This window comes from Pseudophryne corroboree, chromosome 1 (assembly GCF_028390025.1).
Source record: "Pseudophryne corroboree isolate aPseCor3 chromosome 1, aPseCor3.hap2, whole genome shotgun sequence".
In the NCBI taxonomy this organism is placed as follows: Eukaryota; Metazoa; Chordata; class Amphibia; order Anura; family Myobatrachidae; genus Pseudophryne; species Pseudophryne corroboree.
In genome coordinates this window covers 181,928,716-181,952,609 of record NC_086444.1, presented here as the reverse complement: position 1 = coordinate 181,952,609, position 23,894 = coordinate 181,928,716, and the positions used below count along the sequence as shown (strand labels likewise).

The window sequence follows — 23,894 nt, the reverse complement described above, 5'->3', positions numbered from 1 at the left end:
GGGCCCTCTCTGGATTCTCCTCCAGGGCTCCCTCCCTCCTGCACTGTGGTGCCTCTTTAAAGGATGAGCACTCTCCAGCCCACCCCCGTCCCTTGTCATAACTGTCTCCTTGGGCCCTGGTAACAGCCTGCCCTAAGGTTCTTCTGCACCGCAACCTGGGGGGCCAATCAGTGGGGGGACCAGTTTCCCGGGCTCCGTTGTTGCTGAGCAGGGTAGTTAATTATAGGAGGCAGTGGCGCCAATCTTTCCCTGTGTAGACTGACAGGGTCAGCAGAAGGGCAGCCTAACTGTTCTATTGATTTTACCCAAATGTGAGGGGACAATTGTACCCAGGGGGACCCTATTATTAATAAATTATTATATATTATATATATATATATATATATATATATATATATATATATATATATATATATATATATATATATATATATATATAGCAAAGAAAGAGGCGGCACTCGAAGTCAGCAAAAACATGGAATGTATTAACCAAAAGAGCGTTGACGTTTCAGGGACGTGCTCCCCTTCCTCAGAACAATTTAACACTGTGTCAAATCAAACAATAAATACCCACTTTCCCCGTGGGCCTCCCCCACCAGCGTGCGTCCCCAGTCATGTTTGCCTGCAGATTCCGATGAACACTCCCAGCTTCTGGCGGCGGGGCGGATGTGACGTAGCAGGGCCCGGCCTGGTTACCACGGCAACCCGTTGTCTCGGCCCTCCGCTGGACTCCCGCGATGCCTCCAGCTCCCTCAAGCCTGGCGGAAGTGACGCACCGGAGCTCGGCTTGTAACCATGGGGACACTAAATATACAAAACGAAAATATTGAAATGTTAGAATAGAAAAAAAAAAAAAAAAAAAATACTGCAATATTCGTGAACATAACAATTAAGCTGTTCTACCAAACACTTGAGAACAGGTTTATGAAAGTGAAAAATGATACACACAGCAATCTTAAAAATGTCATAAAAAAATCTTAAAAACCAGTTGCTCATATTGAGTGACTGGTGCAGGGAAAAGATCCTATGGCAAACTAACTATCAATATCTGCACACTGCTGTACCAATGGACCATCCATAACCATCATGTGACTTCATGACCCACTAATACAGACATATAGCCATAATATTACATGTATTGTATATAATAACAGGTGGCCCCTCATAACCTAAAGTTTACCCAAACTACTGCTGAATGCTAATTCTCACAGGGCGATCTGACAAGACAAAAAACCTGACTAAAGGAAAAGTCACAAAAAGTGAATGAGACCAAGTGTGTCACTCAGACCCCTAGGACGCAATGTTTGTAACTTGAAAATCCACCGGGACTCAAGCTGCAAGAGCTTCTTCCCCCTATCACCCCCTCTGTTGGACTCAGGGACATGATCTATAATCCTATGTCTCAGCATAGCCATGTTGTGTTTAAATTCCAGAAAATGTCTGGCTACTGGTTGTTCAGCCACCCCCGTGTTCAGCGCATTACGTATGGCTTGTCTATGTTGTGCCATACGGGTTTTGAATTGGCACTCTGTCTTTCCAATGTAATAAGTGCCACACGGCACATAATTACATATATAACAAATTTAGTGCTACATGTCAGAGGCCATTTGATTGGAAAATTTTTGCCTGAGAAGGGATGCGTACTCGTATCCCCAGGTGACATATAAGTGCACGTGGTGCATCCCAGGCACTTGTAGCACCCGTTCTCTCGTTAAGAAATGTGTGACTGGTGTCTTAATATTCGAGATATCAGTTTTCACCACAATATCCCGAATATTGCGCCCTCTGGTGTAACTGGGCATAAGTTTCTTGTGAAATAACTTCGGGAGGTCAGTTTCAGACGACACAATGGGCCAAAAAATTAGCAACTTTACTCGTTCTGGCACTCATAGAATTGAATTCATTAACCCATGTGACAGCAGTCAGAGCATTCCTGGATTTCTGGGTTGTGCTGGACTTGAGCAGCCAATTTATATTATGCAACAGAGCTTTCTTTCTAGCATTTTGCAACAGAAGTGATGGGTATCCTCTCTGCCTAAATTTTTCTTCCATCTCATTCAACTGTTTGTCTCTGTCGTTATGATCACTGTTCACCCTGCACACTCTTAGAAACTGTGTGTAGGGTAAACCTTTCCTAGTGGGGACCGGGTGGAAACTGTCATGACATAAGAGGGTGTTACGGTCAGTGGGTTTAGCATAAAGCTTGGTGACAATCTGGCCCGCCACTAACCTGATGTGAATATCGAGAAAGCAAATTTCTTCTCTACTGGTTGTGAAGGTCAATTTAATCGGACTAGATGAATTGTTATGCATAGTAATAAGCCCTCCCAGTTGTTCCTCCGTACCCCTCAACATGACAAACAGGTCGTCAATATACCTGTAGTAAAGAAAAACCTGTTGACCAACATCCAAGTTTTCAAAAAATAAACACCGTTCTACGTCCCACATGTAGGAGTTTGCAAACGACGGGGCCACTGAGGACCCCATCACACAGCCAGTTAGCTGTCTATAATACCTCCCATCAAACAAAAAATAATTGTGTGTCAACGTGAACTCAAGTAACACCAAAAAGTAATCAACATCCGGCCCCACATACAGTGCATTACCAACCAGTAACTTCTTAACTGCCTGTATCCCTGCCTCATGGGGAATACAGGTATACAAACTCGCCACGTCAAGCGTGGCCAAAACCAAACCCTCAGGAACAGAGTCAATGGTCAGAAACTTATTCAGTAACATATTGGAGTCTCTGAGGTGGGTGAACGTCTGCTGGATGCACGGCTGTAAGTATGCATCCAAATATACAGCCAAGGGTTCGCACAGAGATCCACGGGCTGAAACTATAGGTCTGCGCGTCCTTGTGGATGGTGTACAGAATGGGAGTAATGGGATACTCAGTAAGTAATTTATCGTACACCACACTCCCAATGATCCCATCCTCTCTTGCTTTATCCAGAATCTTGGTAAGTTCACATTTGTAAACCTCTGTTGGATCTTTCTCCCATACGCAATAGGTATCCATGTCGCTTAATTGTCTCAGGCACTCCTCTCGATAATCATGGAGGTCCTGCACCACGATGGCCCCACCCTTATCTGCTCCACGGATAAGAATATCTTTCCGACTCCCCAAATCATGTAGTGCCTGTTCCTCTTTGGACAAATTTGAATGGAATTTAGAGGTGTTCTGTAAATTGCCTAGAGCTTCAAGTAATCAATGAAAAGTCTTCAAAGACGCACTATGAGAAATGGGGTCGAACTTAGAGCTAGGGCCCAGTTTTTGGATGCGGGGTGGTAGTGGTGCTTTTGAGTCATCTGATTGCATTTTACCAAAAAAACTCTTGAATTTTAAGTTTACGATTGAACTTAAACATATCTACCTTCCACCTGAACGGATCCAGATGGTTGGTAGGAACATAAGAAAGTCCTTTACTTAAGACTCTTACCTCCATGGGTGAGAGAGTGGCGGAAGATAAATTGAAAATCATTGTGTCTTCCCCTTTCGGGGGTTTTCTTCCCCCCTTGCCTTTGGTTTTGTCCACCTCTTCGTGTGTATTTTTTGTTTTTGGTGCTATTCCTGCCCGTGTCTTGACCCCTAAAGGGATAGTACGTGGCGTGGAGATGTTGCTGGAGCTTTGCTCAGATTCACTCGCCGATGTGCTCTGGAAATTAACACGTGGTCTGCGTTTGATAAACTTTGGTGGTTTACCCCGTGCTTCAAATGAGCTGGACCCCCCTAGCCAAGGGTATACTCTGTGCTGGGCGTAGTCCGCCTGTACCTTGGATAGTTTCTCTCGTTTAAATTTTAAAAGTCCCACTTTGTACTGTTCCAGTTGCGTGGATAATTTAGTCAGCCAGACATCAGACTGATCCGCAGCCAAGGGTCCCAGGTGCTCTCTCTCAAATTCTGCAATTTTTTCTTTAACTACATTATATTCTCAGGTAGATTCCTCTATAATGACAATGCTAAATTCCTTTGTCGTATAAATAACCCTTATAAAGCTAAGAACACTGTACGCTGCTTACTTAAGAAATACCGTAATGATACGCTATTTGCGTAACGATCGCTCAGCCGTAGGCGAGACGCTCAAGCGTCACGTTCGCTCACGGCCCAGTGATCACAGGACACGTTATTGGTTATGTCTAGGGGAAAGATTCGCTGTAACGTAGCATACGCTAGAGACCACGAGGAGGTCACCAGCGGTGCAGACGCTCACAACACTATACCTTGATATTAAACCTTATACCGATGAAACACACAGAATACCTTAATGTGAGTACAGGGTGTAAATGCAACCTTGTGTAACCTGACTATCTACAAAGCTGTTTGAGCGTCACCGACGCTCAAGTGAACACTTAACACTATAGTAAATACACTGATACTGGTTTAGGTTTCCAAGGCCTATTAACTGTATTATGTCTAATATACTTGTAAAAGGGGATAACAGTACATATGATACACTACAATATAACAGAGACTTCCTAACCACAGAACTAAACAATAAATACAAAAAAGACAATACTACACTGACCTAAATGCAATACGATACAATACTATAATACTATAAGGTATTTAAGGGAAAAAAAGGAGAGAGAGAGAGAGAGAGAGAGAGAGAGAGAGAGATTGGCTCGCAGAAAGACAATGATTATGGAGAGAACTTACGCACAAAGGGTATGATCGCCAGCGCCTCGATATCCAGCTCCCGATTATCAGCAGATAACCGTTGATGAGAGAGTGAGCTGGATGTGGTCGGTCTGCCTATTTATGCCCCACACACAATGCAATCTCCTAGTCCCTACAATCCTACAGTTTATTGGACACAGGAATTCGGCCCTGTACTGTAACCAAAGGTCATAGGTTGATTCATACAGGTGGGCTGTGCTGATTTCCAACAGCTCAGGTGGGTGGGGAACTGGGTTTCCCGCCGCATACCTGAGTATGTGCAAATCATAGAAATGGACATAAACTTCTTATGTCCATAACTATTCGCACGAGCGATTAATACGCTCCAAACCAACACCGGAATATTGCTAATTAAATACTCTTCCGATGGGTATCAAACACTGCTGTATGACTCCTGTTAGACCCTTCGTGCAATACAAAGAGGGATTCCTCCGCTCAGGGACATTCTATCTAAACCAAACTTACAGAAACTATTGAGGGGAACATGATCTATAAACTACATTAATTGTGAACTTTTGTAACGAATGAGTCGCACGCTACGATCACATAAACTCTACCGTAAATGCGCATACTGCGCGTGCGAGTGCACGCTATTGCGGGTATGCGCTTCCACGGGAGAGCGTACGCATGCGCAGCACGGACCAGTGTGCGGTGCAAATATGGCAGTGTGCACTAAGACATTTTTCTGACTTTGACAGTCCACCCTTTGGCAGTCAATAATAACTGCCACAAAATATTTAAGGAGAAAAATGTAAGTCAGGGGTTAATTGATTTCTATGGTGGGGAAAGGAAGAAGAAAGGAGTAGGTGTGAAAAGGGTATGACCTAGTGAGAAAGTAGAAGCATGTGTGTATGAGTCCATGTTTGGAGGGTCATGTATCATCGTGCCGTACGTGTGGTAAATCAAGCTTCGAGGTATTGCGAAGTATACATTTGAATTCCTTCTTATCCTGTGGTACAGGTCTGTGGATGGGCTGTCAAACTCTACCGAGCTCATTTCGGCTGTGGTTGTAACACAATGGGGATGCACATTTTAGTTGATGATACATGAATTGGGGGGGTATGTGGTTGCTGCTATCTGTGCCTGTATTCCCTATCGACTATGTGTGTTATTACCTGAGGGTTGCAGAGATGAAGATAAAGAACACTTACGAAAAATGCAATGATATTCTATGTCAGGTTAATGTACGTTCGTCGATTGAGGTCTTGATTGGTGTCGGTTGATTGGAGTCTTCTTCTTTGTGCTTTTGCTCATAAATCGTGAGTAAAGCATACAACGTCCATGGATTTACAAAAAATGTTGGGCTAGCGTGGTTTTAAAGTTCCTAGGGAAACTGGGGTACCCATGGCATTGTCCATCAAAATCTTGTTTATCAGGTCGTCTGCTCTTCTTCTTTCCATCTTTCCGTTGTCGGCCCCTTGGCTCATCAAATCCTTCGTCTACGTGGGTCTTTGTACCTCGGAGGAAAACATAGAAATGGGTGAAAGACGGACCGTATACTCATTACATCATTACGTCATGGTTTCTAGCATTGGGTCATAAATCAAATCCAGGTTAATTACAGTTTCCTCACTCCTCAAGCTCATCACTTTCGTACTTTGCTTGCACCTCATCAAAGCCTGCCCGCATCTAAATATCAATCCAATAGATATAACGACACCCAAAATACATAGGAGAAACTTTCCAACATCCATTATGACTCCTTGAGCCCAGTCCCCTAAACCGGAGAACCAATTTCGCGGGTTCAACCATGACACCCAACCAGTCAGCTCATTACCTACAGCAGCAAGGGTGAGATTGTGTTTTCGACGAAATTCCCACTTTAATTGCAGAATATCGTCCATCTTTTGGTCTATGACCTCTACCGGATCCTCGGTGCTATTTGTGATATACGTGCAACACTTTATGCCGTACTGTGTTGCCAATGTAACACAATATCCGCCTGTTACTGCTGTAAGATAATTAAGAACCATCCTATGCTGAACTAGTTCTGTTTTATAAGCTTGAAGTTCTCTTCCAGTGTATCTAAACGTGTCATCATACATTTCAGTGATATTATCTAACAAATTGGCGAGTGCGGAAATGTATCTATAATTCATCACACCTCGAGCGGTGCGAGTGAAATCTAACGCTACCAGAACCTGAATCCCGGTGGATTCATGGATAAGATCAGAGGCCGGATGCTCTAACCTTTCTGACAGTTGTCTTTTAACAAGGTGCTCGTAGTGAGTGTGAGTATAAGGAGTTTGGGCACCACGGTGTATGTCCTTCATTTTGTCATGTGTAACAGTCATTACTTCAGGCAATACTTTTCCAATATAACACAATCCTTCAGAGTTTGGGGCAAGCCACTTGTACGCCTTTCTCCCGCATATGAAATATGCATCATCGGGGAGAACATAAGGGACGGAGAAGGACATGACCATGTTACAAACCTTCCAGGTGAAATCTCCTGACCCTAATTCTTCCATCTGCTTAATGCACGTATCAGTTTGTACGATATGTGCACAGTATCCTGGTGATACCTCTCCAACTCTAGTAATCCTACTTCCTAAGGTACATCTATACCGGAAAGATTTTCCTCTACTGGCTATGTGGCGTACGAGCTCTGTATCTGTAGGCATTCTATCTGCTCTGTGTGAAAAGGTCATGGTAAGGTTGCTCCATGACACTTCCCAATTTCCCGGTTTTCTAGGATTGGAGATGTTAAAACATATGAGGGACCTATCCACATGGTATTGGTGGAGCTTCAAACTAGGAGGGCTGGAGATGTTAAACCTCCGGTCCACCGGTCTCCCACCACTTAGCTCAAGTACCTCCCCTAACGTTAAAGGAAATGGTACTAGCCCTGATTTACTATGACCCTGAGGTACTTGAGAGCATACCCAACAATCAGTTTTATTTAACACACTACCCACTGAGGAGTGATAGTCACTCAATGGATGCCGGTCCATATGGATATTAAGACTGGATTGGCATTTCTTTATGCATCCATCTTCAACCATTGTCACAGAGCCTACAGATACAGTTTTTCTTTTTGAACTAACAATCCTTCAAAGAAAAAGTTTACAGATAACATGGTTGTTAGATCGTGCCCGGTACTCGCCTTTGCTTGGTGATTGGGTTGCTATTGGAAATTTACACCTCCGTCTCAGTCATCAGGACCTTTCTGGATCCTTTCTCGACCTCACTGGTACTCTCACCGAAACAGACTGTTCTGGTCAACATCATGGTTAACGGGAAAAATCCATATCACAGTCTCTTGGGGCAAGTCCATCTTACAGGAGGAGAAAAGAAGAAATTTGTAAATGGGGTATAAGAAAATCAGTTTGAGGGGGAGAGAACTCGTTACGATAATAAGTTCTCTCGTCTTGTTGTTCTTCTTGTTCTGCTGTCCTCTCAAAGGTGTTGTCTCTCAGTCTTCCAAACGAACATTCTGGTGATGCAATATTCCTTCCTAACCGGCGATCTTTCTGTAAGGAGAAAAAATCTGGCATTACCATTGGTCCAACTGAGGGATGACATACCATCTTTAAACCATGGAAACATGAGTGGGAAGAGAGAGACAACAAAAAAAAACAAAAGAGATATATGCACATGAATTGTTCTCTATACATTACATAACTCGACAATAACCACCAATGAGAAAAGAGAAACAAAACATTTTTAAACATTGTCAACATTAAGAAAACATTGTTAGCATTAGAAAAACATTGTCAGACTTATTAGGCTGTCGTATCTACGTGTCTAATGGTTTCCTTGAGCAGTCCCTCCCCACCAGCACTTGCATTATTCCACTGTCTGTATCTGGCCAGAATACATTGTGGTGGGTAGGTCATGCTGGGGTTTGGTAGACTTCTGCAAGGACCAAGCGAATATGCAATGTTTGAATTCTTACCAATAATCGTCAGAGATGGGGATAGAGAGTGAGAAAAGAGAAAAACATTTTCCACAAATACATTTACAACGTTTAACCTGGTCATTCCTGTGTCTTCAGTGAATGACCTCCCACTTCATTAACCGTTACCTCAGGCTTGCCTCCATTCCTAACAATCACCTTTCCTGCCTATGTGTTATGGGTGTGGCCCAAAATTCTTCCCATATGATCCCTGCTTGTAATTTGGTGTGTTATATTCATGCTCATTTTCATGTCTAGGGGGTCTAACTTTATGTGGGTTATTACAGTTACTGGCATAATGCCCTTCTCTTCTACAATGGTAACAAATCCTGGGCTCCCTCCAAGTGTCAGTGAAATGGGGTCTTGGCTGATTTGATGCCTCCTCAAACGCTCGGATGCTCATCATCATCAATCGTTTCCCCTGTACTTCCCTGGTTCCTTGGATTTTATGACTATGGTGTTGTCTTTCTCGTGATCTACAATCTCTTGCAATGTGTCCCTTTCTATGACAATGGTAACAGACTACCATATCTGGATTTCTCGCAGGGGTGTGGGGCTTTTGTTGGGGTGGTCTTGTGGTTTGGGCCTGTATTTTTGCTGCCATTAACTTATCTCTTTGTGACTCTCTGTATCTGGTGATATTCTGATCCTGATTGATGACGGCCTCTCTTAGTGCAGTCACCGAGATATCTCTCCAGTTTGGGTTGGTGGTCTGTACCCTTGTTTTTAATTCATCTTTTAAACCATTCATTAATACCTTAACCGCTATTCTTCTATGTTGTGCATTTGTCTTGATGTCCGTGATCCCAGTGTTTCCAGCCATTATTTGCAGTGCTCGATTGAAATAATTAGAAACATTTTCCCTTTCGTTTTGTCTTATGGAGAAAATTTCATTCCACTTGACAGCAGCTGGGAAATATATTCCTAACTGTCGGTTAATCTGCCTAATACATTCCTGATTGTGTTCCTCCGTACAAGGTACCTCTGTGTTTAATTTACAATCAGCAATGAACTTTTCAGGGTCAACCCTGGAGGGCAAACATGCCCTCAGCACTGTCCGCCACTCTTTGTTGGTGGGTTCTGTGGCGTTTCCTAGTTCTTTTATAAACCTTTGACATTTGGCTAGATTTTTCCTAGGATCAGGAAATTCAGACACAATTGATCTCAATTCGGTCCGGGACAAGAGACAGCGCATTGCACTGTCCTTGACGGGAATGATTCCCTGATCGTCAGTCTTCCCATTGGGGACTGAGATCACCCTGGCCAGATTGAGCTCAGTTCCATCATCTTGTGTTGGCCTTACAATATGGGGTACATCTGTTTGTGCGTGATATGAAACATTGTACGTACCTGTGGACACGACCTCACCTGACCCTCCGTTAGGGGGTTCGATTATTGCCTTTACCCATTTGGTCGTGTCCACCTGGATGGCTTCTGTGGTGGTTGTTGGAAAAGGTGCTGACATCGTTCTGGGCTCACTGTCTTGTTTGTATTCCTGAGGGAGGTTTGACATGGGGTGCAACTGGCACAGGTTAATAGTTGTACATTCAACAGTATTACAATAATCATTGTTACATTTATTACACTTATTCTTATAATCTATGTTACAGTTGCTAAGAGCGTTTTTATTGTTCCACTTTTGTGCTTTTCTCTCCGCAATCAACTCCTCTCCCGATGCCATGTCTCTCCTCTCAAGATAAGAGTCAGAAAAGTCAATAGACTCTTTGTAATTCACTTTCCTGTTGCCATAACTGTAAATATTCATAATGTTTATTTTGTCTCTTCGTTAGTTCAACGAGACTTATCCTCCTCCTTAAATTTTGTAACACCTCTGGACTGAAGCTACCTATTCTTGGGAACTTGTCCCTGTCTTGTACAGTCATTCTCTCCCATTCATCACAAAAAACTTCAGCGTGATTTCCATATTTCTTACACATCACATATCGTGCCGACCCGATGGATCGGTTCTCCGAATCAACCTGAACCTGGGTTGATCGCCCCCTACCGGAACAAATGGCCCCCATAATCTGCAGGCGTTGCTTATTCCTCTTTGAATATCAAGGCTTTCAGCGCACCCTTACAAACAAACCAAGATGTCCTTGGGCAGGCCGGCGGTGGTGGTTTATCAAGTACCCCACTTACTTCTCGCCCACGTTGGCCTGTGCCGCAATCACTGTAACCAGAGCTGTGGTACCCAACCCAGGGCCCCTGTAAACCTTTACTTACTGGGGCGTGCTGGACCTACCAGTCCCCAGCAAGTATCGGTTGTTGGATAGTTCCTGAGTGACCAGCGAACTTCCCTTCCAAAAATAAAAAATTACACAAATCACGTCAGAATGTACAAATAGCGTTTGTGACCAGTTTACTCTAATGGTATTAGGTCAGGTTACTAACTACTGCACACAATAACGTGCGGTCCAATCGTTCAGTACACGAGCACTACTTGTCATGTACTGAAAGATCAATGGAATCGATGTTTTCGGCTGCGATTCCTTCAACCAGAGCTTATATGGCCTATATGGGTTCTGCACCAACACCCCAGGCGTTGTGCCACTGGACTTTTATAGCGGACCTTTTTACCTTATGACCTCCTGGTCTTGTTACCTTATGACCTCCTGGTCTTGTTACCTTATGACCTCCTGGTCTTGTTACCTTATGTTCCGCTATACTCTAATGCTCAAATTATTATTTTAACCAGGGATGCCTCCCTAGCCACCGTATATGTCACTTACACGTATGTTCCTTAACGAGTACCCGACTTTCCTTTTGGTTCCACCTTTAAAATTGTATAAACTTTTGTATACAAAACACACTCACTCAACACATGTACACTTTTGTTTCTATATCTATTTCTGCGCAGAAATGGTCTTCAGGCCAAAAGTGTTACCAATTAGGAGCAGGATCTGTTAAACTAAATTTCAGTTTTCCCAAAAATAGATTTGCGTTATTTACCGCGTCGCGTTATCTACCGCTGTGCGTTACTTATCGCTTTTGCGCTACTTATCGCTTTTGCGCTACTTATCGCTTTTGCGCTACTTCAACTTTATCACAACTTGAGCTACGTGGGCGTAACCAGACGCTACGTTGCGTAATGTACGCTGCGTGCGTCTGCCTTTCGGATTGCGTACGCTAGTCTTTGTTAGCGACACGTGTACGCAATGCAAAGGATCCACCGTAACACAATATATATACTTTTATCAATGTAAATGATCCCTGATCATCTACCGCAATCCACACTGACTGCCTTGTATCTCAGACAAACCGTGTGTTTGTTCTATACTTTAACTATTACCTCTACTATTAAATAACAGCAAATCTCCTTTTAGCCCTTTCTATCAACTATAAAATTTGGCAAACAGGAATAGTGATATACGAAAAAATGAAATAGAAATGCAGATATATGCGTGCGTACGCAAGACAAAAGAAAAATAAACAGTTTTAAAAGACACAAGCGTTTTGTTCTTACTTCCGGTTACCGGATTCCTTCAGCACTCTTTACCCAAGCGAAGCAGACGCTTATCCCGTCAGCACTGTGAGACAACCTCCCACCCTTTGCTGGAGGGATAATGTCTGCTGATCTACCTAGTGCAGATATGAGAAGTATAGGACGAGCCCGCAATTGACAATGCTAAATTCCTTTGTCGTATAAATAACCCTTATGAAGCTAAGAACACTGTACGCTGCTTACTTAAGAAATACCGTAATGATACGCTATTTGCGTAACGATCGCTCAGCCGTAGGCGAGACGCTCAAGCGTCACGTTCGCTCACGGCCCAGTGATCACAGGACACGTTATTGGTTATGTCTAGGGGAAAGATTCGCTGTAACGTAGCATACGCTAGAGACCACGAGGAGGTCACCAGCGGTGCAGACGCTCACAACACTATACCTTGATATTAAACCTTATACCGATGAAACACACAGAATACCTTAATGTGAGTACAGGGTGTAAATGCAACCTTGTGTAACCTGACTATCTACAAAGCTGTTTGAGCGTCACCGACGCTCAAGTGAACACTTAACACTATAGTAAATACACTGATACTGGTTTAGGTTTCCAAGGCCTATTAACTGTATTATGTCTAATATACTTGTAAAAGGGGATAACAGTACATATGATACACTACAATATAACAGAGACTTCCTAACCACAGAACTAAACAATAAATACAAAAAAGACAATACTACACTGACCTAAATGCAATACGATACAATACTATAATACTATAAGGTATTTAAGGGAAAAAAAGGAGAGAGAGAGATAGAGAGAGAGAGAGAGATTGGCTCGCAGAAAGACAATGATTATGGAGAGAACTTACGCACAAAGGGTATGATCGCCAGCGCCTCGATATCCAGCTCCCGATTATCAGCAGATAACCGTTGATGAGAGAGTGAGCTGGATGTGGTCGGTCTGCCTATTTATGCCCCACACACAATGCAATCTCCTAGTCCCTACAATCCTACAGTTTATTGGACACAGGAATTCGGCCCTGTACTGTAACCAAAGGTCATAGGTTGATTCACACAGGTGGGCTGTGCTGATTTCCAACAGCTCAGGTGGGTGGGGAACTGGGTTTCCCGCCGCATACCTGAGTATGTGCAAATCATAGAAATGGACATAAACTTCTTATGTCCATAACTATTCGCACGAGCGATTAATACGCTCCAAACCAACACCGGAATATTGCTAATTAAATACTCTTCCGATGGGTATCAAACACTGCTGTATGACTCCTGTTAGACCCTTCGTGCAATACAAAGAGGGATTCCTCCGCTCAGGGACATTCTATCTAAACCAAACTTACAGAAACTATTGAGGGGAACATGATCTATAAACTACATTAATTGTGAACTTTTGTAACGAATGAGTCGCACGCTACGATCACATAAACTCTACCGTAAATGCGCATACTGCGCGTGCGAGTGCACGCTATTGCGGGTATGCGCTTCCACGGGAGAGCGTACGCATGCGCAGCACGGACCAGTGTGCGGTGCAAATATGGCAGTGTGCACTAAGACATTTTTCTGACTTTGACAATAACAAGAAGAATAAGGTCCATCGAGCACTTGTTCTGTACGGAGACCCATTTTTTGCAAAAAATTGCATTGTGTCTTCCAATTGTCGGGGTATTGTGTACCCTGAAACCCCTGGGCAATTGCTTGGCTCTGTAATAGTCTGACAGGGTGCGACTATGATATAAGTAATCAAGCTCCCGTTTTTTCATTTTTAACAATTCCCTGAATACATCCTCAGAGGTAGTACAGGCTTTATCTGTAAAAGCTGGATCCTTGTGCAGTATAGCCTCTGCCTCGAGGTCTGAAAAGCTAAGTGTGTCCATGGTGTCACATAACAGCATAAATGATGTGTGATTGCCTCCATCAGAGGCAGCGGTCGCCATCTCCTTACCAGGTGCCAAATATTAAAAGTGTAGCATAAAGTGCTGGTGCTTCCAAAACGTGCAGGTGATCAGGAAACCCTGAGGTAATGAGGAGAATAATGATGCTGAAGGGTGCCTTGAGAAAAACCCCTGTGTCTGCACGACACGCTGGGGTTTATAATAGTACTGTAGCAGCTCCGGCACTCCACTAGGTTAGCTGAATGTGGAATACTTGCTCCTGTGCCTTCCAAAAGGGGGGCCACCCAGGATAATAGCAAAGAAAGAGGCGGCACTCGAAGTCAGCAAAAACATGGAATGTATTAACCAAAAGAGTGTTGACGTTTTGGTTACCACGGCAACCCGTTGTCTCGGCCCTCTGCTGGACTCCCGCCGTGGTAACCAGGCCGGGCCCTGCTACGTCACATCCGCCCGCCGCCGGAAGCTGGGAGTGTTCATCGGAGTCTGCAGGCAAACGTGACTGGGGATGCACGCTGGTGGGGGAGGCCCACGGGGTAAGTGGGTATTTATTGTTTGATTTTACAGTGTTAAATTGTTTTGGAGGAAGGGGAGCACGTCCCCGAAACGTCACTCTTTTGGTTAACATGGGACCCCTTTCCCCGAATGCCAGAAACCCACTCTGACTGATGTCTAAGTGGGTTTCTTCAGCCAATCAGGGAGCGCCACGTTGTGGTACCCTCCTGATCGGCTGTGTGCTCCTGCACTGTCTGACAGGCGGCACACGGCAGTGTTACAATGTAGCGCCTATGCGCTCCATTGTAACCAATGGTGGGAACTTTCAGGTCAGTGGTTGACCGAAAGTGACCTCACCGCTGACCTTAAAATTCCCACCATTGGTTACAATGGAGCGCATAGGCGCTACATTGTAACACTGCCGTGTGCCGCCTGTCAGACAGTACAGGAGCACACAGCCGATCAGGAGGGTGCCACAACGTGGCGCTGCCCGATTGGCTGAAGAAACCCACTTAGACATCAGTCAGAGTGGGTTTCTGGCATTCGGGGAAAGGGGTCCCATGTGAAAACATGGGTCCCCTTTCAGTTCGTGGTCGGGTATCCGTTTTTTTATTTTTTCAAGTACGTGGATTACAAAAGGATTTACAGAGGAGCCTAAAACACTGGATTATGCGAGTATAAATTTTTTCTACAGGTACACCATGGATTCTACTGGAGAAGAGGACCGACCTGCGTGGGAACATAAGGTAAGTATGTGTATATGGAGGTGTGGATGGATGTATTAAAGTTATACTTTCAAGGTGTGTGTGTGTTGTCTTTATTGGGGTATTTTTTTAGTAGTAGTACTACAGGTACCAGCGGGCCCATTTTTCCGCCGCATGCTGGTACTTGTGGTTCTCCAAGTACCAGCTTGCGGGGGAGGCTTGCTGGGCCTTGTAGTACTGCTACTAAAAACAATATCATTCACTTTGAACAAAGGCTATCAGCCCCCCATCCGCAGCCCATTGGATGGGGGGGGACGGGGGACAGCCTCGTGCTTCACCCCTGGCCCTTGGGTGGCTGGGGGGGGGACCCCTTGATTGAAGGGGTCCCCACTCCCCCAGGGTACCCCAGCCAGGGATTACTAGTTGGATATTTGGATATTTGATGCCACGGCCGCAAGGCACTATATAAAAGTGACCCCCGGCTGTGGCATTATCTGTCCAGCTAGTGGTGCCCGGTGCTGGTTTCAAAAATACGGGGGACCCCTACGCTTTTTGTCCCCCGTATTTTTGGAACTAGGACCAGGCGCAGAGCCCGATGCTGGTTGTTTAAATATGGGGGAACCCCTGTCCATTTTTTCCCCATATTTCTGCAACCAGGATCGGCTCAAAGAGCCCAAGGCTGGTTTGCCTTAGGAGGGGGGACCCCACTCAATTTTTTTTTTTTACATTTAAACATTTTTTTTTTACAAGGTGCACAATGAAGCCCAGCACGGATCTCTCAGATCCGGCCGAGATTCATTGTATTAAAGTCGGCAGTGTTTTACAAGTCACTCACGTAAAACACTGCCTAAAAAAAACGAATGACAGACATCGGAAAACCCGAAAATGCAGAATACGGCAGCTTAGTAAATTAGTCGTAATCAATTCAAAAAGTTGCATATTTACACTTTCGATGTCATTCGTGATTGAACTTTGACCTCAAACGGGAAAATACGAATCTTAGTAAATTTACCCCACTGATGGGGAAAATCTATTGGGGTGTCTTATACACAGTCTTAAATTCTACCTCTGATCTCCTAGAAAATACATTTTGTAATACCTTTCAACATGTACATGCAACATGTAATTCTAAACAGGGAATACAGATGAAATGCAAAGCCATTATTATCTTGTGTATGCTGGTTCCCTGCCTTACAGTATGTTCACTCACATCTATAATTTGAGGGCTAAGTCAGTTGATGTACAACACAATGAAGCCTATTTAGCTGGTGAAGCGGAGTCCACCTTTCGCTTTTCTAGTAACCAGAACTGTTAAGGATTAAATACTTTACTGGAGCTCAGCACACATTTTATTTTGTTCATGGTATAATGTGCTTTACACAGCGGCAACAAAGGATGTGAGACTTGGCTCAAAACCTATGCTTAATGTTCTAGCCTTCTCCTTTTCATGTGGCTAATTTAATGTCAGCTAGGATTTCTTCAAAGAAATTGGTATTTTAAAGTAAAATACCGTAAAATAGATGAGATGTCTGAATTATTTACAAATCATTTTAGATTTAACATTTTCCTTGCATACTGTAGGCAATGAACCTTGGGGCAGATGTATTAAGCCTGGAGAAGTGATAAAGCAGTGATAAGTGCAAGGTGATAACGCACCAGCCAATCAGCTCCAATATGTAAATTTACAGTGATTGGCTGGTGCATTATCACCTTGCACTTATCACTGCTTTATCACTTCTCCAGGCTTAATACATCTACCCCCTTATACCCTCACTGCTTGCGATACGTATTTTGGATAATGGATTTTACTAAAGTTTAAAGAACGTATCTATATTACAACTGCTCTAAATTACCGTGCTCTTTTAGCCACTACCAAATGCCTCTTCATTACCTAAGGTCTGATGCATATTGAACAGAAGTCAGATCCTGCATTGCATGTAAGGATCTGAAAGCATGTATTCGCTAGGGAGGCCAATCCTGGGATCGGGACCGGCGGGATCCCGGGATTTGGGCCCAAAAATGCCAGGATTTGAATCCCGGGATTCACGGGATTAGAGTGCGCATGCGCAGTTTTGCCGGACAGCGTTGAGCACTATAGCACAGCGCTGCCCGGCTGTCAGCGAGGTAGTTACAGCAGCTATGGACACACACTGACCGCGCTGGCAGCATTTCAAATGTAGCGCCGGCCGCCAGCCAATCAGAGCTGGCAGACAATCAGGGAAGCAGCAGCAGCCGCGGCTCCTGATTGGCTACCGGACTGCCAGTTCTGACTGGCTAGCGGCCAGCGCTACATTTGAAATGCGGCCAGTGTATGTGTGTGTCCATGGCTGCTGCCCGCGGCCCACCTAATTAGTAAATGGTATCGTTACCTACACCCACACTCCCTCACTGCTCTAGACATCCTCCCTGCTCGCTACAGCCACCTTTCCTTCCTGTTCCTTACATGCTCCCTACACACCCACCCTCCCTACACCCACCCTCCCGCTGCTCCCTACACCCACCCTCCCTTTCTGCTACTAACATGCTCCCTACACCCACCCTCCCTTGCTCCCTACGTCCACACTCCCTTGCTGCCCTCCACATATACTCTCCCTGCTCCCTACTGCAATCCCAGGAATCTCAGGATTGAGCATTTAAAAAATGCCCCGGGATTGGCCTCCCTAGTATTCGCCCATACACAGTTCTACACATATCTGTAGCTGGTCTGCCCCCCCACATCCATAGGCTTTGTTTCATAGCAGTTGACATTATCTGAGCACACTTGCACTAGCCATTTCTGTAGCCCAGAAGATAATAGGAGTTATGTACAGTATATGAAAAAGCCACCCTGGTGAAACGGTCCGTCTGTGCTCAGTGATGCTGAACTCTTTCTAGCTCAGATCACTTTTGGGACTCCCTGGTATTGTATGTGCCCATTTGGACTCCAGTTATTTAACTGATACTGATATATAATCAATATTGTTTTTTTTCCATGTTTGCTATTTTTGATCCTTAATTATTGTTCTAAACCATTTTCTGGTATTTCCTTTTAAATGTAATACTTTTTTGCAGAATCCTTTCTGCATAAACAGGGTCTTATACCCATTTTGGTAAGCCTTTACCATGCAGCCTGTGTTTACTTTCCTTTTTCCAATTAATCGTTGATTTCATGATTGTTTTATTTCATAATTTACTTAATTTTTCGTTAATTTGTGATCTCACCACATTACCATTTCTTCTCCTTCTAATTTTCCCACCACCCTTTTTTTCAATAGGTAAGCCTAACCCACCTCTCTCATCCACTGTCCACTGTCTTATATAGATATATAGCGGACAGCAGAAGGCAGGGTTTCCTCCCTATTCTGAGCATCTCTCACTTCTATTTTTAGTACCCTCTCATCCAGATGCGAGACCACTCTCTGCAATGCTCACAGCAACAGAGAATCTGCGCTAGAAACTGGACAGCAGAAGTACCTTGTTGCTCACTACTCATTACACTCTCTCATTTGTGTCCTAGTGTTTATTACTGCCATATTTCAGCAGCAACGCCCAATCTCATCCGACCTTGGAAGCTAAGCGCTGATAAGCCTGATCAGTACCTAGTAGGGTGACCTCTTGGGAATATCAGGTGCAGTAAGATTGTGACCTCTGATCACAAACAGCAGAAGTGTTAAGGTGCATACACACGGAGCGATATAACTGAGCGATTTTGACTATATAGTCAAAATCGCTCAGAAAGTTAGTGCAGATCGCTCCGTGTGTACACAGCCAGCGATAGCGATGCGCGTCCCCGCTAGGTCGCTATCACTGGGAAAAATAGTCAGTGCAGGCAAGTCAATTTTGGCTATGTCGCTGCAAAAGTTAGTCAAAATCGCTAACACTTTAAGAGGCCAGCGATTTTTCCCAGCGATAGCGATGTGCAGGCGGCGGTGGTGCGGGCGGCGGCGGGTTGTGGCGGCGGTGCGGGCGGGGGCGGGTTGCGGCAGCGGTGCGGGCGGGGGAAATTTACCTTTCTATTGCAGAGTTTGGCAGCGGAGCGGTACCAGTTTCAAAAATGGCGCCTCAGCGTCATTTTTGAAATTCAAGATGGCCGCCGCGAGCCAATCACGGCACGCCGCATCATCGCCCTGCCCCCTCCCGCTGACTTATATAAGTCAGCGCGAGGCAGCGGCTGTCAGTCCGACGGCGGAGGAGGAGCGGAGAAGAGCTCCTGAAGACGCCGTGGAAGTCCTGGATGGGCGGCGGCTATGCAAAAGAGCTTAGCAGCCGCCGCCCACCAGGTGAAGATGCTGGAAGTCCTGGGAAGGCGGCGGCCATGCAAAAGAGCTTAAAGGCCGCCGCCTCCCAGGTGAAGACGTCGTGGAAGTCCTGGATGGGCGGCGGCTATGCAAAAGAGCTTAGCAGCCGCCGCCCACCAGGTGAAGACACCGGAGCAAGACCCCAGAAGCCCTGGGGAGGTGGCGCCCCCGCAGGTGAAGACGCCGGAAGCCCTGGGAAGGCGGCGGCCATGCAAAAGAGCTTAAAGGCCGCCGCCCCCAGGTGAAGACCCAGTTTAATAAAGGATTTTTAAAAGAATGTGTTGTGTTTTTTTTTTATATTTTCTTTACAGGTGGACTACAGGTGCCAGCGGGCCCTTTATGTCCGGGCATGCTGGCACTTGTGGTTCTCCAAGTGCCAACATGCTGGGGCAGGCTTGCTGGGACCTGTAGGCCTCCTGTAAAGAACAATATTACTATTGAAAGGCTATCAGCCTCCCATCCACCGGGCCACGGATGGGGGGGGGGGGGGGGGACAGCCTCGGGCTTCACCCCTGGCCCTTGGGTGGCTGGAGGGGGGGGGGGGGGGGGACTCCTTGATTTAAGGGGTCCTCACTCCTCCAGTGTACCCCGGCCAGGGGTGACTAGTTGGGGGGGGTAATGGCACGGCCGCAGGGACCAATATAAAAAAGTGTCCCCCGGCTGTGGCATTATCTCCCTGGCTAGTGGAGCCCGGTGCTGGTTTGGAAAATACGGGGGACCCCTATGTCTTTTGTCCCCCGTATTTTTTAAACCAGGACCGGATGCAGAGCCCGGTGCTGGTTGTCTAAATATGGGGGAACCCTACTCATTTTTTCCTCTGTATTTTAACAACCAGGACTGGCTGAAAGAGCCGGAGGCTGGTTTTACATAGGAGGGGGGACCCCACGCAAATTTTTTTTTTTAACTTTCAGCTATTTAAATACCAGCCACCCTGTAAAATCGTCCTATATATGACACTCATCCCCTTATTTAAATGAGATAGCCAAAATCTCCCATAGCCAAAATCTCTTGCATAGTTAGACAAAATCTCTGGTAAAGTTAGTCAAAATCTCCTACTGCCAGTTCAAGGGAAAAGTTAGTCAAAATCTCTCATAGCCAAAATCTCTCCGTGTGTATGCACCTTTAGAGCAACTTCTGAAACTTACCTATTCCTTATCCAACTTTCCCGCAAACCTTCTATTTATCTACAATTGGCTTTGCCTTTAGGCTTATTTATCAATGCTCTTTTGTATCTTTAATAATCATACTTTTATCTTAAATGCTTTGTTATCTATAAGGATCTAGCCTTTTAGCAAACAGAATCTCTACCAGGTGATTACCCTCAGTCATTTGACATTTCAATTATGAACCTTTGTGCCTCTCATCTATTCTCATGAGGTTTTAGACTAGGTGCTTACCTACAATTATCACTGCGGTGATTATATGTACATATCATTTACCTCTACTCCAATTTTGAATTTTGATTAACTCAGGCACCTTAATAATATTAATTTTTTGTAATTTTTTTATGTTTTTCAGTATATTTTTCACCACAGGTGCCCATAATTTTGTATCAGGCTTATCCTGATTTCTGTCAATATATATGTTTACTTTGTGTTCTTGAACAATTTTTTGGTATCAAACTCCTCATTACTTTTATTCGTTATTGTTAGGTTCCTGGTGCTCAGAACAAGGGAGATGTTATGAAGCGAGTCCAGAGCACCAGGACGGAATGCTGGGAAAGGGGAATGGAAAGGGAATAGCCCCTGGCGCCCTATCTCCGTTGTCTCACCCGTGCTGTCAGTACACTCTTGCGAGACTATGGTTGCTTGAGCCCATGGCAGCCGCGTTTGAAGGGCGGATTACGTCTGCCCAACTTCGATGCCCCCTCAGGTCTTAATGAGAGACAAAGAGTGAACCGAGACAGGGTGATAACAAGGGGCCCTCTGACTAAACAACAAGGCCAGGGGCTACTAACAAACCTAAAAGCAAAGTATGTGCGGCTTGCCGCCAAAGGAAAAGAACAAAGGAAATGCTGACCACACACCGACACAATACTTGTGTACCGGCGGTGACAGCATAAGCAGAACCCTCTGCAAAACACCAGTGACAGAAATAATAAGGGAACACAGCGGCCTAAGCCAACGGACGCGGCCGTGCCGCTACTCACGGAACCGGTACGAATACTGGCAAACGGACAGGAACTCCCAATGCTGCTGACACAGACTCTCAGAACTGGAGGACAGGCAGAATCCCAAACGACAGACCGGTGGACACCAAGAAGCCAGAAACTTGCACAGGCAAAGGTACTGGACCTCAGGACAGGAACGCCTCACGGCAGGACACGGGATCAGACATAGGAATCGACACAGGGACTGACACAGGAATCGACACAGGAAGCTCAGGAACTAGCAGGAACCAAGCTCAGAACTCAAGCAGACTGAAAACCCAGGAATTATCACCAGCATCTGTGAATTGCAAACAGCCAGCATATAACAGAGAGGCCTAATTAGTAATCCCATGCAGCTGCCTTGTTGCATGATTCCAACTGACCAGATGCAATTAGCAGCCAGGTGAGGCTGAACACAAGGGAACAAGCTGCAATTACACAGACTCACCAGCGGCAGCAGACAAGAGGATTCTAAAACAGAGCAACAGGAAATCCTGGCATGCAAGACAACTTTATAAACATAAAATAGGAATGAACCACTACCTGTGGTTCATAACAGTTATTAATTAAATGTTAAGTTTTAATAAACTTATTTCAAATTTCTAAGCGTGCCCCAACACAGTCTCTTTTTTCTTCTCTTTGCTTAACCATTACTGACTCTGGGAGCACCACCAACTCAAATAATTATTTAGATGTCTTCATTAAGAATCTTTAAATTTAAACTTAGTATCGTTGGTCATTCCCTGAACAGTTTTCTACAATCTGTGTATTAATCTATGTTCATCATTACCACATTTTTCCTGTGCGGAACCAAACCAAATTTCTGTTAACTTGTAATCCTGTAAAGTTTGCCTATGTGCAAATTCTGAATTAAAACCAGTTAAGCCCAGTCACTCACAAGTTGAGGCGACACCCCCCCCCCCCCCCCACTCCAAGGCTGATTTTTTTGGGGGAGATGCAGACAGCTGTGTCTCTATCTCCACACAATTTGTGACCTCTGCAGCTGTCCATAATGAGAGCTCCGATTGGCAGAGGTCTCTGCATATAGAATGTCTGGAGGCAAGGGAGAGGGGGGATTGCTGCTGCTGCACAAGGTCAGCCACTACAGCTACCTCTGTCGTCAGCTTAAAGTGGCAACCAGTCTCCTCTCAACCCTATGTGTGTGTATATATATATTTATATATACTGTATATGCCCTCCAAATCCTGCGTTTGCTCCTGACTTGCGCACGCTCTGCTCTGGGTCATGTGTAATGAGAAACACATAATGTTCGTCCACAAAACTGACTTGCATTCAACTCTGGAACAGCAAGGTGTCAGTAGTCATGTCTTTATATACCTTACAGATGTGTACTCATATATCTAGCCTCAATATACCACGTAATGGGAGGTGCCTGACTTGAGTGAGCTGACAGGTCTGTGCAATTTTGTTAGTACTGAGCGTCTTTTTTTGCTGAAAATGCGTCTTAGTTGCAATGCGATGTGACTAGGACAAACCAGGAGACTTTTAATTATAATGCTTGATAATTATGGACTCCTAAAATTATCAAATCAGGCACTCTGATATAAGGCACAAAATAAAGCTGTTGGTCACCCAATTTATATAATAGAATTGATATACTGATATCTATATACTTATAGCTGCTCCCACATGAGTATTCTGCGATACTCAAATAGATACAAAGTAATTGTGAAACAGGCAATATCACAAGAGAGCGCTAGATACCGATCATTACTATATAAACATTTTATTCAATCACATAAAATAAAAGCATAAAAAATGCATTGCATATTTTCATAAAATAATTATTCCCACTGCTGATATTATTTACACGCTGCCATATACTGTATCCCAATTGTATATTGCACAGATATCCACATCCAAAAGACCAGTGTGGCTGGTTCGCTCCAAAGCAAATTATAAAGTCCCAATTTGTTTTAGGGAATGTGAATGGTGTTCACTAGATGGTAAGTGTTCAGCTGTATAAACGATGGGCGCTATGCTACTACCTCCCCCGACCGCCAAACAATTTTGTGCTCACCACTTATTCCTTAGAGTCTCATGTGAGGCTGGCTGTCAGCATGCGGAATCCGTTGTGGTTGGTGGGAGCGGCAGTGTTCTATTCAGTTCACCGGGGAGGGAGGGCGCCGTTCGTAGCTGCAGAATTCAGGCAGTTTGCCGTGTGCTGGAGTCCGGACTGTGGTGCTGTGCTTGTGTAGATCTCAGGGAAAAACAGCAGCGTGAGATGTCCTTAACATGTTTCTCCATGAAAATCAAACCACAGTTTCATCAGATGGTAAAACAGTGCAGAGGAGAGCTCTATTTAAACTCCAGGG

General features: G+C 44.7%; 1 long non-coding RNA gene and 1 pseudogene across 1 annotated transcript; one reads left to right on the top strand and one right to left on the bottom strand.

Annotated features, from left to right (window-relative positions):
• Nucleotides 1–467: 467 nt before the first annotated feature.
• On the bottom strand, nt 468–23,834 carry LOC135035457 (uncharacterized). The gene is made up of 2 exons (XR_010230837.1): nt 23,600–23,834; nt 468–804 (listed from the first exon to the last, which is right to left on the bottom strand). It is a non-coding gene; the product is annotated as an uncharacterized LOC135035457 (long non-coding RNA).
• LOC134953489 (5S ribosomal RNA) lies at nt 18,633–18,751 on the top strand (annotated as a pseudogene).
• Nucleotides 23,835–23,894: the final 60 nt, after the last annotated feature.